This window comes from Pseudophryne corroboree, chromosome 1 (assembly GCF_028390025.1).
Source record: "Pseudophryne corroboree isolate aPseCor3 chromosome 1, aPseCor3.hap2, whole genome shotgun sequence".
Taxonomy (NCBI): Eukaryota; Metazoa; Chordata; class Amphibia; order Anura; family Myobatrachidae; genus Pseudophryne; species Pseudophryne corroboree.
The window spans coordinates 20980664-20993225 of NC_086444.1; the positions used below are offsets into that span (position 1 = coordinate 20980664).

Genomic DNA, 12562 nt, shown 5'->3' on the forward strand with positions numbered 1-12562 from the left:
GTTAGTAGAATTCTCTCTGTATTACGCAGAGGTCTCTCTGTGTTATACTGCTCCCTAGGAAACATGCTGTATACCAGGATCGTTAGTAGAATGCTCTCTCTGTATTGCGCAGAGGTCTCTCTGTGTTATACTGCTCCCTAGAAACACGCTGTATACCAGGATAGTTAGTAGAATGCTCTCTCTGTATTGCGCAGAGGTCTCTCTGTGGTATACTGCTCCCTAGGAAACATGCTGTATACCAGGATAGTTAGTAGAATGCTCTCTGTATTCCGCAGACGTCTCTGTATGTTATACTGCTCCCTAGGAAACACGCTGTATACCAGGATCGTTAGTAGAATGCTCTCTGTATTCCGCAGAGGTCTCTGTATGTTATACTGCTCCCTAGGAAACACGCTGTATACCAGGATCGTTAGTAGAATGCTCTCTCTGTATTGCGCAGAGGTCTCTCTGTGTTATACTGCTCCCTAGGAAACACGCTGTATACCAGGATAGTTAGTAGAATGCTCTCTCTGTATTGCGCAGAGGTCTCTCTGTGTTATACTGCTCCCTAGGAAACATGCTGTATACCAGGATAGTTAGTAGAATGCTCTCTCTGTATTGCGCAGAGGTCTCTCTGTGTTATACTGCTCCCTAGGAAACACGCTGTATACCAGGATAGTTAGTAGAATGCTCTCTCTGTATTGCGCAGAGGTCTCTCTGTGTTATACTGCTCCCTAGGAAACATGCTGTATACCAGGATAGTTAGTAGAATGCTCTTTCTGTATTGCGCAGAGGTCTCTCTGTGTTATACTGCTCCCTAGGAAAAATGCTGTATACCAGGATAGTTAGTAGAATGCTCTCTCTGTATTGCGCAGAGGTCTCTCTGTGTTATACTGCTCCCTAGGAAACACGCTGTATACCAGGATAGTTAGTAGAATGCTCTCTGTATTCCGCAGAGGTCTCTCTGTGTTATACTGCTCCCTAGGAAACACGCTGTATACCAGGATAGTTAGTAGAATGCTCTCTCTGTATTGCGCAGAGGTCTCTCTGTGTTATACTGCTCCCTAGGAAACACGCTGTATACCAGGATAGTTAGTAGAATGCTCTCTCTGTATTGCGCAGAGGTCTCTCTGTGTTATACTGCTCCCTAGGAAACACGCTGTATACCAGGATAGTTAGTAGAATGCTCTCTCTGTATTGCGCAGAGGTCTCTCTGTGTTATACTGCTCCCTAGGAAACACTCTGTATACCAGGATAGTTAGTAGAATGCTCTCTGTATTACGCAGAGGTCTCTCTATGTTATACTGCTCCCTGGAAAACACACTGTATACCAGGATAGTTAGTAGAATGCTCTCTGTATTCCACAGAGGTCTCTCTGTGTTATACTGCTCCCTAGAAACACGCTGTATACCAGGATCATTAGTAGAATGCTCTCTCTGTATTGCGCAGAGGTCTCTCTGTGTTATACTGCTCCCTAGGAAACACGCTGTATACCAGGATAGTTAGTAGAATGCTCTCTGTATTCCACAGAGGTCTCTCTGTGTTATACTGCTCCCTAGGAAACACGCTGTATACCAGGATCGTTAGTAGAATGCTCTCTGTATTGCGCAGAGGTCTCTCTGTGTTATACTGCTCCCTAGGAAACACGCTGTATACCAGGATAGTTAGTAGAATGCTCTCTGTATTGCGCAGAGGTCTCTCTGTGTTATACTGCTCCCTAGGAAACACGCTATATACCAGGATAGTTAGTAGAATGCTCTCTGTATTGCGCAGAGGTCTCTCTGTGTTATACTGCTCCCTAGAAACACGCTGTATACCAGGATAGTTAGTAGAATGCTCTCTCTGTTGTGTAGAAGTTACTATGGGGCAGATGTCTTAAGCCTATTAAGGTGATAGCGCACCAGCCAATCAGCTCCTAACCTTCAATTTACAGGCTAAGGGGTCTATTTACTAAGCCTTAGATGGAGATAAAGTGGATGGAGATAAATAATCGACCAATCAGCCCCTAACTGTCATTTTTCAAACAAAGCCTGTGACATGGCAGTTAGGAGCTGATTGGCTGGTACTTTATCTTTCTCCACTTTATCTCTATTCAGGGCTTAGTAAATAGACACCTGGGTTTGTAAAATATCAGTTAAGAGCTGACTGGCTTGTGCGTTATTACCTTCCACTTATCACTACTCCAGGCCTAATACATCTGCCCCTATAAGTTATGCCGGTCAGTAGGAAATGTTCTGTATACTAGATTTATCAATAGAATGGGGAAGCAGTCAGCTTCTTGATGGATGGGATCCCGGTGTCTAAATACCGACGCCCGGAATCCCGTTCCTTCTTTCAGCAGGACGCACTAGCGTCCCGCTGCGGGGTGGTTAGGTTTAGCCCATTAGAAGTAGGGTTAGGGTTCAGGGATGGAAAGGTTAGGGTTAGGTACTGGGGAGAGAGGGTTAGGGTTCAGGGATGAGAAGGTTAGGGTTAGGTACCGGGGAGAGAGGGTTAGGGTTCAGGGATGGGAAGGTTAGGGTTAGGTTACGGGGAGAGAGGGTTAGGGTTCAGGGATGGGAAGGTTAGGGTTAGGTACTGGGGAGAGAGGGTTAGGGTACAGGGATGGGAAGGTTAGGGTTAGGTACCGGGGAGAGAGGGTTAGGGTTCAGGGATGGGAAGGTTAGGGTTAGGTTACGGGGAGAGAGGGTTAGGGTTCAGGGATGGGAAGGTTAGGGTTAGGCACTGGGGAGAGAGGGTTAGGGTTCAGGGATGGGAAGGTTAGGGTTAGGTTACGGGGAGAGAGGGTTAGGGTTCAGGGATGGGAAGGTTAGGGTTAGGTACTGGGGAGAGAGGGTTAGGGTACAGGGATGGGAAGGTTAGGGTTAGGTACCGGGGAGAGAGGGTTAGGGTTCAGGGATGGGAAGGTTAGGGTTAGGTACTGGGGAGAGAGGGTTAGGGTTCAGGGATGGAAAGGTTAGGGTTAGGTACCGGGGAGAGAGGGTTAGGGTTCAGGGATGGAAAGGTTAGGGTTAGGTACCGGGGAGAGAGGGTTAGGGTTCAGGGATGGGAAGGTTAGGGTTAGGTTACGGGGAGAGAGGGTTAGGGTTCAGGGATGGGAAGGTTAGGGTTAGGTACCGGGGAGAGAGGGTTAGGGTTCAGGGATGGGAAGGTTAGGGTTAGGTACCGGGGAGAGAGGGTTAGGGTACAGGGATGGGAAGGTTAGGGTTAGGTTCCGGGGAGAGAGGGTTAGGGTTCAGGGATGGGAAGGTTAGGGTTAGGTACTGGGGAGAGAGGGTTAGGGTTCAGGGATGAGAAGGTTAGGGTTAGGTACCGGGGAGAGAGGGTTAGGGTTCAGGGATGAGAAGGTTAGGGTTAGGTACCGGGGAGAGAGGGTTAGGGTTCAGGGATGAGAAGGTTAGGTACCGAGGAGAGAGGGTTAGGGTTCAGGGATGAGAAGGTTAGGTACCGAGGAGAGAGGGTTAGGGTTCAGGGATGGGAAGGTTAGGGTTAGGTTACGGGGAGAGAGGGTTAGGGTTCAGGGATGGGAAGGTTAGGTACTGGGGAGAGAGAGTTAGGGTTCAGGGATGGGAAGGTTAGGGTTAGGTACCGGGGAGAGAGGTTTATGGTTCAGGGATGAGAAGGTTAGGGTTAGGTACCGGGGAGAGAGGGTTAGGGTTCAGTGATGGAAAGGTTAGGGTTACGTACTGGGGAGAGAGGGTTAGGGTTCAGGGATGAGAAGGTTAGGGTTAGGTACCGGGGAGAGAGAGTTAGGGTTAGGGTTCAGGGATGGGAAGGTTAGGGTTAGGTACCGGGGAGAGAGGGTTAGGGTACAGGGATGGGAAGGTTAGGGTTAGGTACCGGGGAGAGAGGGTTAGGGTTAGGGTACAGGGATGGGAAGGTTAGGGTTAGGTACTGGGGAGAGAGAGTTAAGGTTCAGGGATGGGAAGGTTAGGGTTAGGTACCGGGGAGAGATGTTTAGGGTTCAGGGATGAGAAGGTTAGGGTTAGGTACCGGGGAGAGAGGGTTAGGGTTCAGTGATGGAAAGGTTAGGGTTACGTACTGGGGAGAGAGGGTTAGGGTTCAGGGATGAGAAGGTTAGGGTTAGGTACCGGGGAGAGAGAGTTAGGGTTAGGGTTCATGGATGGGAAGGTTAGGGTTAGGTACCGGGGAGAGAGGGTTAGGGTTAGGGTACAGGGATGGGAAGGTTAGGGTTAGGTACCGGGGAGAGAGTGTTAGGGTTCAGGGATGGGAAGGTTAGGGTTAGGTATCGGGGAGAGAGAGTTATGGTTAGGGTTCAGGGGCGGGAAGGTTAGGGTTAGGTACTGGGGAGAGAGGGTTAGGGTTCAGGTATGGGAAGGTTAGGGTTGGGTACCAGGGAGAGAGGGTTAGGGTTCAGGGATGGGAAGTTTAAGGTTAGGTACCGGGGAGAGACGGTTAGGGTTAGGCACTTAGCAGGGGAGGGTTAGGAACCACCGGTAAGGGTTAGGGTTAGGCACCCACAAGGGAGGGGTAGGGTAGGGAACAGGTGAGGGTTAGGAGGCCTACTGGGGGGCTGTCGGTATTCTGATGGACGGGTTGCCACTGTAAGTAATCTGACCGCTAGCATCCCGTCCATCGGGAAATCATACTGAACCCGTAGAACAGGGGTGGGGAACCTCCGGCCCGTGGGCCGTATAAGGCCCACAAAGCCACTTGACCCGGCCCGCTGCTGTGTGTTTGTGTCAGGGGAGGAGAGCGCAGCGTGCGCCTCTCCTGCCCCTTTGTGCTCAGTCCGGTGGCGGCGTGTCTCAACTATCAGGACAGGGAGGACAGCGCAGCTATGTCCGGCGGCGGAGCGTAGGATCTCAAACCTGTTGCCAGTTTGTGAGCCAATCAGAGCTCGTGGATCAGCTGCCAATCATGAGCCGCCAGTGCTCATCCATGAGCTCTGATTGGCACATGGACCAGCGGCTGGTTTGAGGTCCTACCCGCCGCCGCCGCCTAACATAGCTGTGCTCTCCTCCTTGCCTGGCCCCTGACAGCTGACATACGCTCCCCTGACACACACTCAGCAGCAGCGGTGAACAGCACAGCGGGGCGGGGGCAATGTGTGTACCTGGCACTGTGGGGACATATTTGACAGTGTGGCACTGTAGGGACATGTGTGTACCTGGCACTATAGGGGCATATCTGGTGCCATGGGGGCATATGTGTATCTGGCATTGTGGTGGCATATCTGTATCTGGCACTGTGGGGGAATGTGTATCTGACACTGTGGCGGCATATGTGTAGCTGGCACTGCACTACTGGGGGCATACTGTATGTGTATCTGACACTGCACTATTGGGGGCATATGTGTATCTGACACTGCATATGTGTATCTGGCACTGCACTATTGGGGGCATATGTGTATCTGGCACTGCACTATTGGGGGCATATGTGTATCTGACACTGCACTATTGGGGGCATATGTGTATCTGGCACTGCACTATTGAGGGCATATGTTATCTGGCACTGCACTATTGGGGGCATATGTGTATCTGGCACTGCACTATTGGGGGCATATGTGTATCACACCCCCATTTTAATTGGCCACACCCATTTTTTTGGTGCCTTCTGCATGCGCACACAGTACCACTAAGGGGCATATCTACTAGGGCATAACTACTGGGGGCAGGCTGAATTTCAAGTTAATAATTTTTGTATGGCCCCCTCAGTAATTTTATAAATATCCAAATGGCCCTTGGTAGAAGGTTCCCCACCACTGCCGTAGAATGTTCTCTGTATTCCATAGAGGTCACTATATGTTCTACCTGTCACTGGGAAATGCTCTGTATACTAAGTTAGCTAGTAGAATGCACTCTGTATTACACAGAGGTCACTATTTGTTATACTGTGCGGGCAGTAGGAAAGGCACTGTTGGTTGGTTAGTAGAATGCTCTCTGTATCACGCAGATGTCTCTAAATTTTATACCGGGCGGTCAGTAGGAAAGGATCTGTATACTAGGTTGGTTAGTAGAATGCGCTCTGTATCACGCAGAGGTCTCTATATTTTATACCGGGCGGTCAGTAGGAAAGGATCTGTATACTAGGTTGGTTAGTAGAATGCTCTCTGTATCACGCATAGATCACTATATGTTATACCGGTCACTAAGAAATGCTCTGTATACTAAGTTGGTTAGTAGAATGCTCTCTGTATTATGCAGAGGTCATTAAATGTTATACTGGGCGGTCAGTAGGAAAGGCTCTGCATACTAGGTTGCTTAGTAGAATGATCTCTGTATTACGCAGAAGTCCCTATATGTAATACCGGGCGGTCAGTAGGAAAGGCTCTGTATACCAGGTTGCTTAGTAGAATGCACTCTGTATTACGCAGAGGTCATTATATGTTATACCGGGCTGTCAATAGGAAAGGCTCAGGTGGTCAATAGGAAAGGCTCTGTATACTAGGTTGGTTAGTAGAATGCTCTCTGTATTACACAGAGGTCACTTTATGTTACATGTTCAACACGAAAGACTCTGTATACTATGTTGGTTAGTAGAATGCTCTCTGTATTACGCAGAGGTATATGTTATGCAGGTCACTAGAAAACGCTCTGTATACTAGGTTGGTGAATAGAATGCTCTCTGTATTACGCAGTGTTATATGTTATACAGGTCACTAGGAAACACTCTGTATACTAGGTTTGTGTGTAGAATGCTCTCTGTATTACGCAGAGGTCACTATATGTTATACCGGGATCAGTGCGAAATCCCACCGGACAAGATCCTGGCGGTCGGAATACTGATACCGGAATCCCGACCGGCACAATCCCGATAGGGATTGGCACACTAATTTATTCTCCCTCTGTGGGTGTCGTGGACACCCACAGAGGGAGAATATGTCGGGATTGTGCCGGTCGGGATTCCGGTGTCGGTATTTCGACCACCGGGATTCCGTCCGGCGGAATCTTGACCACATCCCATAACCGTTATACCAAGCAGTCAGTAGGAAAGGCTCTGTATTCTAGGTTGGTGTGTAGAATGCTCTCTGTATTACGCAAGGTCACGATATGTTATACCGGGCAGTCACTAGGAAATGCTCTGTATACCAGATTAGTGAGTAGAATGCTCTCTGTATTACGCAGAGGTCACTATATGTTATACCGGGCAGTCACTAGGAAATGCTCTGTATACCAGATTAGTGAGTAGAATGCTCTCTGTATTACGTAGTGGTATATGTTATACAGGTCACTAGGAAATGCTCTGTATACCAGATTAGTGAGTAGAATGCTCTCTGTATTACGAATACGTAGTGGTATATGTTATACAGGTCACTAGGAAATGCTCTGTATACCAGATTAGTGAGTAGAATGCTCTCTGTATTACGTAGTGGTATATGTTATGCAGGTCACTAGGAAACGCTCTGTATACTAGGTTGGTGAGGAGAATGTTCTCTGTATTACACAGTGTTATATGTTATACAGGTCACTAGGAAATGCTCTGTATACCAGATTAGTGTGTAGAATGCTCTCTGTATTACGCAGAGGTCACTATATGTTATACCGGGCAGTCACTAGGAAATGCTCTGTATACCAGATTAGTGTGTAGAATGCTCTCTGTATTACGCAGAGGTCACTATATGTTATACCGGGCAGTCACTAGGAAATGCTCTGTATACCTGATTAGTGAGTAGAATGCTCCCTCTGTTGCATTATATAGAAGTTGTCACTAGATTGGGCTAGGGGCACTTTAGAAGAAAGTAGAATGGGCTCTGCAAGTAATAAAACGGCTCTATAGAAAACTCTGGCACATTTAATTGGCTGCAATAAATCTAAGTCAGGCAAAGGACGCCAATAACTGTGCGCAGCGATTTGTAGCACGTTACGTGTGTGCATGACATCAGGTGTATGTGACTTTACCAGCACGCATGCAATATTATGTGAGAGCAGCTACTCTGCAATGACAACACTGATATTGATGGTTCAGGTGTCATTCCATAGGGTGTGTGATGTAGATGTGCAGTAAGGTTGCAGAATTGTGATACGTGGTCGGGTTGTTAAGGAATAACGCATCAAAATCATGATTTTCCCCCTTACAAAAAGCATTGGTGGGAGGTGGGCGCATTTCTTTCCCTTGGATTGTAAAATTCAGCGAAGCCCTGGCCAATTTATTCCTGCCTTAAACGTTAGTTGATATAATGCTTTCAGGATACAGGGGGTCATTCCGAGTTGATCGTAGCTGTGCTAAATTTAGACATGTGGGGGGAGGCCCCGCATGTCAGTGCCGCCCCCCCTCCCCCCCCACAGAAGTGCAAATGCATCGCACAGCGACTATGCCTTTGCACTTCAAGAGTAGCTCCCGAGCCGCGAAGTTTTAGCGTGCTGGACGGGAGCTACTCATCGCTCCCCGGCCCGCAGCGGCTGCGTGTGACGTTACGCAGCCGCCGCGGCCCGCCCCCCCAACGGTCCGGCCACGCCTGCGCTGGCCGGACCGCTCCCCCTAAACGGCGGCTTAACGCTGTCGCCCAGCCCCCTCCCGCCCAGCGACCACCTCTGTCTCAGAGACGATCACTAGGCAACGACGGCTGCCATGCGCCGGCGCACTGCGGTGCATGCGCAGTTCCGACCCAATCGCTGCGCTGCAACAAACTGCAGCGAGCGATCGGGTCAGAATGACCCCCACAGTAAGTTCTCGGTATACAGTAAACTTTACATGAACGCATTGCAGAACACAATATATATATATTTTTTGGTCTATTTCGATCAACGCAGTATATATAGAGACCTAGTTGGTAACGCATTCACGTATACTATAATGCAACGATTGTCAGTTCTTGGGGCAATTATAGAACATAGACCAAATATCTCCCTACACACATTAATTTACTGCTAAATACGTGGACTGGTTTTATATATGTGTGTATATATATATATATATATATATATATATATATACATACACACATATATATATATATATATATATATATATATACACACATATATATATATATATTGGTTTTCTGCTATATACTGCATATTGGTAGAAATGATCCTTCTCCATCTCTGGCCTGGGGCAGATCTGTGTGATTTCTACACGGGATAGTAGCCTGACACACCCAGTTATCTATATGATCAGCTGCACTGTGCAAACACTTCCCCCTGTCAGACCTTACAGAGAGTCCTGAGACTCATCCATTCCCAGGAGAGCTCTACACCAGCAGCTCAGGTAAGTGACTGCGGCCACTGATAACTCAGGGATAGGTCAGGGAGCCAGGATGAGGGTCCTGGGGGGTTCTGAGACCTGGAGAGCGTCACTGCTTATAAAGCAATGAATTTATATGGTTATTCATTTACTTATAATAACCTGTGTAGAAAGTGCATTGCACTGTCTGTATTCATTGTACTCACCTGTATTCATTGTACTCACCTGTATTCATTGTATTCATCTGTAGTATTTTATTTTTATTGCTTATTTATTAATACCAAGCGTAAGCTGTGCTGGCAAAAAATGAGTGAGTTAAACCACTGCAATATACATCACTGCAGTGTTCTGCATTATATAACTGTTCATTTGCAGGGCGATATCAGCCGCAGCGAGTGCATTACATAAGTGTGTGTGTGTGTGTGTGTGTGTGTGTCATACTTGCCTACCTGACCCTCTCCATGAGGGAGAAAATGCTCTGTTCCTGGACTTTCCTGGTAATGTATGATTGCCATCACCTGTGGTGAAACACTTTTCTTATTAATTGACTAGCTCACCACAGGTGATGGCAATCATACATTGCCAGGAGAGTCCAGGAACAGAGCATTTTCTCCCTCATGGAGAGGGTCAGGTAGGTAAGTATGGTGTGTGTGTGTGTGTGTATATGTATGTATGTATGTATGTGTGTGTATGTATATGTATATGTATATGTATATATATATATAATATGATATTCACACACGCAGACACATATACAGGCTTACCCTGCTACCCCTAGGACACTGGAGCGTTTGTCCTGTGAATACACAGATGGAAGATACACCTGCGCAGCCAGCTCCTACCTGGTTATATATCTTCATATTTGCTCTCAATAATATTAGTGCACAGTTTTGTGATAAAACAACGTTTGTTACATTAGTATTTCTAAATAATGAGCCTAAATCACAATGAAATAACCTGACACAGATTATATCAGTTACTGATTAAATAAGGGGCGACACAATGATGTAACTATCGCCATAACGTAGAGCGCATGTGTTCTCAGCAACAGTGATTCTGTGGTCACTATAGGGGTAAACTGACCCCAAGGGCTGACACGCCATATATAGCAGGAGGAAGCAACCTGTGGCACACCAGATGCTGTGGAACTACAAATGCCAGCATGCCCTGACAACAAAACTGTGCCTGGTACCAGATCTATAGCATTTTCATTAATGTACTAACACCCCTCTGAATGCGTGCTTTAATGTTACATGGTCCTTGTATAGTAACGGAGCCTTAGATCTGACCCCGCACCTATAGATTCCGCATCCCCTTCCAGACCCTATAGAAAGCCGTTATATGCTAGAATGTTACATAGTCCTTATATAGTAACGGAGCCTTAGCTCTGACCCCGCACCTATAGATTCAGACCCTCCAACATGACCCGCCCCACTAGGTACAAAATGCTCTGTTTCTGGACTTCCCTCTTAATTTATGATTTCCATCACCTGTGTTGAACTAGTTAAATGATAAGAAAGCTGTTTCTTCACAGGTGATGGCAATAATAAATTAAGAGGGAAGTCCAGAAACAGAGCATTTTGTACCTAGTGGGGCGGGTCATGTTGGAGGGTATGCAGATTCCGCATCCCCTTCCAGTCCTTATAGAAAGCAGATATGTGCTATAATGTTACATGGTCCTTATATAGTAACGGAGCCTTAGCTCTGACCCCGCACCTATAGATTCCGCATCCCCTTCCAGACCCTATAGAAAGCAGTTATATGCTAGAATGTTACATAGTCCTTATATAGTAACGGAGCCTTAGCTCTGACCCCGCACCTATAGATTCCGCATCCCCTTCCAGTCCTTATAGAAAGCAGATATGTGCTATAATGTTACATGGTCCTTATATAGTCCTTATATTCTAAACTTTTACATTGAGATCCAACTTGTATATCATTTTACTTGTGGGTGTAATATTTCGGCGTGAGCTGTGGGATGGGGGGGGATCAGTGTTTTCTCCTGATATACCCCATATTATTATGCTGAGCTCCTCACTTACCCACCAGGGAATATTTGTGCCTTGTTTGTATCAGGACCCTGTATATCTATAGTCACTGCAGTCCCCATGCTGTATGATAGCAGTTACAGTACGTGACACAAATCCCATGTATACTGTATGTACAGGCTGCACCACTGAAGTGTCACGCTGTGAGGAATGGTCAGGGCTGACAAGAGGGTGGAGTTGGGTACAAAGTTCTCAGGCCTCCCTTGTGGAGGACATGGAGCATATATGGCCGGTGTTGGACTGGGGCATGTAAGGACCACCAAGGTATGTAGGGGCAGGGGCCCGAGCAAAGGGAGTGTGATCAGCCACTACAGAGGGACTTAGCCAACCATTAGAGAGGCATATACCGAACAGGACCCCTTTATAAGGTAGGGGTCAGGGGTGTACTGTGTCAGGACCACCTATTTGGATTGGGATCAGGGCTAATCTTGGTGCAGTTTCCATAGAAACAAACCAAGCACCCAAGTTCATCCGTGATCCTGCTCCACCAAGTTACTGACCCCTAGAGCAGGGGGTGGGGCACTTTGGCTGTGCGGCCCACCAGGGAATACCCCCACCCCACCCCCTTGTGCACCTGCGCCTCAGCCCAACCCTGTTCATGGCTGCATTTCTGGCTGGGAGGAAAGATTGCAATGGCCTCCTATAGGTCCGCACAGTAACACCCATCCTAGCAAGCTTGTGTGTTCAGCTTAGAACTAGCACCTGCATCTATACCATCAGAGCCGGCCATAGGCATAGGCAAACTAGGCAATTGCCTAGGGCATTTGATATGCCTAGGGGCATCAGCAGCTTCTGCTGATTAAAATGATATGCAACATGCCTATATTCTGTGTGTAGCATTTCTTATGCAGATACAGCCACAGTCTCACACAGTATAGTGGCATGCTGCATATCATTTTAATCAGCAGAATCTGCTTGTGCATCCTAGCCACATAGCAATGCAAATAAGATGCATTTTCATAAAAAAGGTGCCCAACGTTAGCATTGGAGCAAGATTTATGAGGACACATCTGTATCCAAGCAGAGGCAGAGGTCACAGTGTTAGTGGCAGTGTGATTGCTGTGGGCATGTGAGTGGGTTGGTTGTGCAGTAGTGTTCAGAATATGTGCAAGGAGCATTGTGTATCATGTAAAAATGCATTAATAATGTGCAACATATGTGTAAGGGGCAGTATGTGTGTCATTATGTGTATAAGGGCATTAATAATGTGCGGCATATGTGTAACAGGGTACTACTGTATGTGTGTCATTATGTGTATAGGGGCACTAATAATGTGCAGCAAATGTGTAGGGGGCACTATGTGTATCATTATGTGTAAAAGGGCATTAATAAAGGTTGTCAATGTGAAAGACGCATTATGTTTTTAAGGACATTAATAATGTGTAAGG

The 12562-nt window shown here is 47.2% G+C and overlaps 1 protein-coding gene across 11 annotated transcripts in view; it reads left to right on the forward strand.

The window, feature by feature from the left end:
- The first annotated feature begins 9032 nt into the window (after nt 1–9032).
- The window catches only part of LOC135054110 (cell surface glycoprotein 1-like), a 46725-nt gene continuing 43195 nt past the window's right edge, over nt 9033–12562 (forward strand). For 4 of the 11 annotated variants that reach the window (XM_063957537.1, XM_063957543.1, XM_063957541.1 and 1 more), the window contains exon 1: nt 9035–9150. The gene's annotated coding sequence lies outside the window, so the exon portion shown is untranslated. Of the gene's footprint in view, nt 9151–12562 lie in introns of all 11 variants that reach the window. The other 7 variants (XM_063957539.1, XM_063957545.1, XM_063957536.1 and 4 more) reach the window with 5 other exon arrangements.